This window comes from Sturnira hondurensis, unplaced genomic scaffold (assembly GCF_014824575.4).
Source record: "Sturnira hondurensis isolate 20B ecotype Veracruz unplaced genomic scaffold, ASM1482457v3 Scaffold0006496, whole genome shotgun sequence".
Classification (NCBI taxonomy): domain Eukaryota; kingdom Metazoa; phylum Chordata; class Mammalia; order Chiroptera; family Phyllostomidae; genus Sturnira; species Sturnira hondurensis.
The window spans coordinates 12243290-12249862 of record NW_028079127.1 but is presented as its reverse complement, the minus strand read 5'-3'; the positions used below and the strand labels follow the sequence as shown (position 1 = coordinate 12249862).

At 45.0% G+C, this 6573-nt stretch overlaps 1 long non-coding RNA gene across 2 annotated transcripts; it reads left to right on the top strand.

Annotated features, from left to right (window-relative positions):
• The first annotated feature begins 658 nt into the window (after nt 1-658).
• LOC118989637 (uncharacterized) lies at nt 659-4012 on the top strand. Of its 2 annotated transcripts, none has more exons than XR_005067031.1 (3): nt 659-805; nt 2319-2498; nt 3734-4012. It is a non-coding gene; the product is annotated as an uncharacterized LOC118989637 (long non-coding RNA). The 2 variants fall into 2 exon arrangements; XR_005067030.1 differs by lacking the exon at nt 659-805 and adding an exon at nt 1184-1213.
• Nucleotides 4013-6573: the final 2561 nt, after the last annotated feature.

Genomic DNA, 6573 nt, shown 5'->3' with positions numbered 1-6573 from the left:
GAAGTAAGAACCCACGCACTGTAGCCAGCCTCAGGCGGAGCCATGCAGGGCCAGGCCCCTGTCCAGTAACAATCTGTTCTTAAGGGCTTTTAAGGGTAAAGATTTTAGAGGAGTCCCAGGGGAGGATCTTACTAGAATATTCATCAGCTTTCCAAATGTGTCCTTTCAATGGTCTCCACTGATTGGTCAGTGCCAGGGCAGGGTTCATTAGACAATACAGCTGGTCCTGAAGTCAGCCCTGACATGGCTTATCCAGTTTTGCTGCTTTTCTCAGCCTGGAGCTAAAACACACCTGAGGCCTAGATGTATTTGATGAGGGTCAGAACCTCATTGTCCTGGGGGCTTAATGCTTAATGGCTATTCTCTGGCCCCTTTGTTTGACCCCCCTCTGAGAGTGTCTAACTTTCATGACTAGCAACATGCCAGGGCAGGAAAGATCAGGGGAGGATGTGAACCACGTGCCAGCACTATGAAAGGTCAGGGGTCCAAACCACGTGATCAGAGTTATGCTAGGGGAAGAAAGGTCACCATGGGGGTAAGGTCCTGGTTTTCCCAATTTTGTTGGTTGCTAGGCACCCAGGGCTTTTACACTGGAGGCCTTCTCTGCCAGCCCTATTGTCCTTGCTCTGCTCTTTTCTGTCTCACTGCCTACCACAAAAAAAAAATTTCAGATTTTATCTTTAAATGGATGACAATTTATCGTACTCTAAGCTCTAAGGAATAACTAGATTCACAAGATACTGGCATGCTCAGGATTAACAAGAATTAATTTATAGGACTGAATAAACTGAAGATAATATAATTTGTATGCCTTTTTATTTGAACTATTGCTGATTTTTATTTATTTGTTTGTTTTAAATACTTTTGATTTTTATTATTATTCAAGTACAGTTTTCTGACTTTCCCGCCCACCCCTCCCCACCACTCCAACCTTCCCCACTGTTTCTACCACTCTCCTTGTTATTGTCCTTGTGTTCTTTATAATTGTTCCTGTAAACCCTTCACTCTTTTCCCCCATTATCCCCACCCCTCTTCCTTCTGGTTACTGTCAGCCTGTTCCCAATTTCAATGTCTTTGGTTATATTTTGCTTGCTTGTTTGTTTTGTTGATTAGGTTCCAGTTAAAGGTGAGATCATATGGTCTTTGTCTTTCACCACCTGGCTTATTTCACTTAGCATAATGCTTACCAGTTCCATCCATGCTGCTGGAAAAGGTAGGAGCTCCTTCTTTCTTTCTGTTGTGTAGAATTCCATTGTGTAAATGTACCATAGTTTTTGGATCCATTATTTACTGATGGGCACTTAGGTTGCTTCCAGCACTTGGCTATTGTAAATTGTGCTGCTATGAACATTGGTGTGCATAGGTTCTTTTGCATTGGTGTTTTAGGATTCTTAGGATGTAATCCCAGCAGTGGAATAGTGGGCTAAAAGATAGTTCCATTTTTAGTTTTCTGAGGAAATTCCATACTGTTTTCCATAGTGGCTGTACCAGTCTGCATTCCCACCAACAGTGCACTAGGGTTCTCTTTTCTCCACAACCTCTCCAACACTTGTGTACGTTCTAGGACCCTGTGGGTCTCTCCAATGAGCTCTCCTGTGAGGCTGAGAGTCTCTCCCAGCACCTCAACCCTCATAGGTATTTTCGGGCTGTATTTCCCCACGCTGGGACCCTGGGCTGCACGGTCTTTCTTGTTTCCCAGTTTCTCCTGGTTTATCTGTGCGGGACTGCCAGGTCAGCCAGCCGCCTTTCGCGCCATGCCCAGCTTCACAATCACCGATTTACCGGGTCTGCCCATTGCCACCCCTTACCTGGGGTCTGCCAGCTGCCTCTTGCACACCCAGGGTTGCCTACTGCCGTCTTGTGCGCCCAGGGTTTGTCAGCTGCTGCCTTTGGCTTAGGTATCCAGTACCACCGCTTTTTTGTGCCTCGACCCCTCTCTGCCTGGCTGCCCGACTCCACTCCTGCTCCCCGTGTGGATGAGTGTGTCTATTTTAACTCCTTGGTTGTCATACTTTCATACAGTTCAATTTTCTGTCAGTTCTGCTTGTTATTTTGTTTCAAAATTGTTGTTGTCCTTATTTTGGTTGTACGAGGAGGCTGTGTGTCTTCCTACAACTCCATTTTGGCCGGAAGTCCTGAAACTTGGTTTTCTTAAAGCAATTTGGTAAATTTTAACTTTGTAAGTAGCATTGAAATACTTATATTTCTCTCCTTATCTGATTCCTCCAGAATTTGGAAACTCTTACAAAATAATATTATTTCCAAGGCAGTATAGTTGTTTGCATAAATATGATAAGAACCTGTTCTCTTTATAATAGGACACAATTTGGAAACTGGCATTATTAATCAAGACTAAATGTCATATTTGAAAGAGCCATACAGAGACTCAGACGTCACCAGAAAGTTTTAAGGCATTAAGATTAACTTTGAAAGCCAGTAAATGCCCCTTGAAAAACAGCCTGGTGCCTTGCTTACTCAAGTCACAGCAGTCTGTCAAGGTAAGGAACAAAAGTTGCTTTCCTGGGCCCTGGCTGGTGTAGTTCAGTGGATTGAGTGCGGGCCTGCGAACCAGGGGATCGCGGTTTGATTCCCAGTCAGGGCACATGCCTGGGTTGCAGGCTGGTTCCCTGCAGGCCAACTTTCAGCAGGGGACGCAGGAAAGGCAACCATACATTGATGTTTCTCTCCCTCTCTCCTTCCCCTCTAAAGATAAATAAATAAATAAAATCTCTGAAAAAAAATCTTAAAAAAAAAAGTTGCTTTCCTGGGAGATGGCAAAGGAAAAACCTCAAGACATTTGGGAGGACCTTGAGAACCTGAGGAATTTACCCAAATCTACACATATTTTAGAAGTCTGATGACAGACTTCTTTGCAGCTCAGCTTATTAACCTTGAGAGCCTAATTAAAATTTAATCTGGAGATCCCTGATGACATTTCAGCAGGAACCTATATAATCCATTGCTATTTTTGATATATTTATACAAATAATAGGCCAAATTTATGGAAACTAGACTGATGCAGAAAATAAATTAGTCTTAATTTGGTTATCTTTGAGAAAAATGAGGATGATTTTAGAGAGAAAAGTTATGTTTTCAAAGAAACTATACTACACAGTAGTGGATATTAGATTGTAGTTCAGTTAGTGGTCTTTAAAGTTATTTTTCACCTGTAAACTGGACTGGGTCCTAAATTTTCTAGTTTTTTTTAATGTTTGGCTACAACTCTCTGAATTAATGTTTCGTTTTTTACCCATCATTAGACTTGGAATTACAGAGAACTGAAAGTTCTTTTCTGAGACTTGCTTGTTGACATGACCTAAACTTCAGAGACATCACCACAACGGCTCACACTTAAACAGCCTCAGTGACTGATGCTGTGTAAGCCTCAGAGGCTTTACCTGGGCACCCGATGGCATCATCAGAGACATTGAAACTGCAAACCCAGGGACTGTCTCCGATTGTCACTGTCTGCCTTCCGTGCAGCAAAAGAAGCTTTGCCTTACATCTAGAAGTCTTCTCCACTTAGAAACTGATTTGTAATTTGCTTTGATCGCTAACCTTTGTTTTGTTTGCATTTTCATAGACTCTTATTAAATACCTGTTGCTTGCTTACACAATATAGGATTTGAAAGGACAAAGTCAGCCCCATTTGCTATTGTGGCACCATTCGCCTAGCAGGCCTGTGACCTTGTTAAACATGACCGCCATTTTACTCTTCTGACCTTTTCCCCAGGGTTGGAAATTACTGGAAGTAAGAACAGAACTAACTGCTCCCTACAGCCACAGGCAGAAGATACACTGGAATAAACTGCAGCCTGTGTTACAACATCCCAACAGCCCAGGGGCCACACGACAGCAACCCTCCACCCTTTTTAATTCAGTCATAATCCAGTAAAAGCTCAAAGTCCCTACGCTCAAGGCTGGCTCTCCATACCATGCCCCTCTCCTTTCTTGGAGAATGAATAAAAACTTTACTCTCTACACTTTCTTCTCTTTGTGAACTCTTTCACAGCCCGTGTGTTGCCACCCCTCAAGGCCAGGCAGGTTCATGGTATTCCTTCAGACAGAAAAGTATTCACAGAGCCATTGGGATGTCCGGCATGCCTTTATTCATGGGTGAGCGAGCCACGCACACTGCAAGTTGCGCATCTATCTGCATGTCTCATGTCATGGCCCCTGCTCCCCAGTGTAGCACACGTCGTGGCACGTGTCCCCGTGTGTGTCTCTCATCATCATCGCCCCCAGCAGGGAGTCCCTACCTGTTTAACTACTAGAGGGGAACAAAGCCGGCAAGATGCCAGAAATTATATAACATAACATAATTCTGTGCATGCAAGCCCACTTCATGTTATGAGAACAGTTTATCCAACCCAGTCTTAAGGCTATGAGAACACTAGTTAGCAGGTCCCTCAAGGCTATGGGAACACTGCTCCTCGAGGAAGCCAGACTTCCTCCACTTACCCTATAGCCCATATCACTGACCACCTTAACAGGACTCACTTTGGGAACCCATCTGCCTCACCACGTACTGAAATAAGAATAGCTCAACTGAACTCACTTATACTTAGGACTGAATGATTGAACCATGGAACATTCTGGAATGTGAATCTTTTATTTGAAGTTTCAAAGATGGGACTGAAGGTGTTAATGGCAAGTGACACCAGATGTTAGACTTCAATGCTTGAGTTTTGGCTAAGAAAGAATTCAGATCCAAGACTCAAATACAAGGAAAAGTTTATTTAGAAAGTCACAGAGGAAGAAGAAAGCCATGGAAGAAGGGAGCCAGTTGGCTGTGTGGGCTCAGGCAACAAATTACAGAGGCAAAAGGAGGGCTCTTGGAGCTTAGGAGAAAGAAAGACAAAGAAAACACTTTAGGGGAAGGAAAGGGGCATAGGGGAAGAGGTAGGGAAAGGAACAGAGAGAGGTGGGGAAGGAGGGGAGCAGGGGGTGGGGGGAGAGGAGCGAGAGAATGAGTATGTGGGTGCTTGTACTTGCCCTGGGAACTTTGTCTTAAGGGGTTTTTATCTTGATGTCTCAGGGGAAGATCTCAGTAGAATGAATGTTCATCAGCTTTCCAGGTGTATCTTTTCAGGGTTGTTATCTCCATCAATTGCTTGGCACTAGGAGAGGGGCTCATTAGTCAATGCAGCTGGTCCTCATGTCTGTCCACCCTGACATCCCTTGGCCTGGCTTTGCTGCTTTTCTGAGCCTGGAGCCAAAACACAACTGAAGGCCTAAATGTTGTCTTTAATTTGACCAAAACTCTGTCACTATGGTCAACACAAAGATCTAACATTATGTGATGCTGATCAGAACCTCATGGTCCTGAGGGCTTAATGCTTAAGGGAGTGGTTGAGCAGGGGCTTGTATGGGAGTCATGTGAGGCTGTTCTCCAGCCCCCTTGTTCCTCCTCTAAGGGGGTCTACTGCATGACTCGCATGTCTAGAAAAAAAAAGGTTGGGGAGGGTATAAACCACGTGACCAGCAACATTCTAGAGAAGGAAAGGTCACCCTGGGGGTGAGGTTCTGAGGCAGGACAGTAAGAAGCTAGGGAAATTCCTTGGCAAGTGGCCTAGGGAAACTGAGACAGAGAGCTGAGCACAGTGGCCGAGCAACTTACAGCCAGATTCAGAGGCTCACCTCCCTAGTGAGAACAAATAGGCTTCAGCTGTATCTTAGCTCCAAGCTCAGAAAAGCATCAGGACCAACTGCAGTGACTGAAGACCCCCTGTCCTGTCACTAACCAATCAGTGGAGACCATGACCCTGAAAGGGCGCCTAAAGGACTGATGAATATTCTACTGAAACCCTCCCCTGAGACCACCCCTAAGGTTCCCCCCTGCAAAAGAGAAATAAAAGCGTCAAAACAAAGGACCCAGCATTTGGGCTCTCCCTCTGGGTAGCAGCCTGCACCCTTTCCTTTCTCCTCTTCCTTCTCTTCTCCCCCGAAAGACACCCATCTCCTAAATTCTAAGGGTCCCCATGAGCTTTGCAACCAGGGGAGCAATGGGTTGAACCTGTCCCCAAGGCCCCTTTTCTCCAACTTTCCAGTGAGCTGAGGCAGCCCAGCCTAGGATCTCAGGGCCAAGTCCCCTGTCAGGTAACACTCCCACCAGACAATTGTCTGTTGCTAGGCACGTGGGGCTTCCTGCCACACTGATCTGCTGTACTTGACCTATTGTCCCTACTCTGCTCATGCCTGTGTAACTGCCTACTCTACCAAAGGCAATAAAAATTTGCCACAGTGAAGCTGCTTTTGAGGAATATTGATTTTAGGCTGTTTATTAAGAAACAAGACTCAGCAAGGAACTTCCACCCTTTCCCCTTTCCTGCCCAAGAGATTCAGACAGAAAAACCTGCTTCAGGAAAGAAATCTTACATTGTTCGCTTTAGCCTAATGTGAATTAAGATGGCTTCAGGCAGAGGCCTATTAGCTAGATACCCACTGTGTCCCACCATTTGAGTTGCCTAGCAAGAATTTGCCTACCAAGTGTGTTCTGCTCTTCGTCAACTGCCACTCTCACTTCTGAGATTTAAGACCTCCTCCACCCGCTTTTCTCCTTTGTCCAAGAAT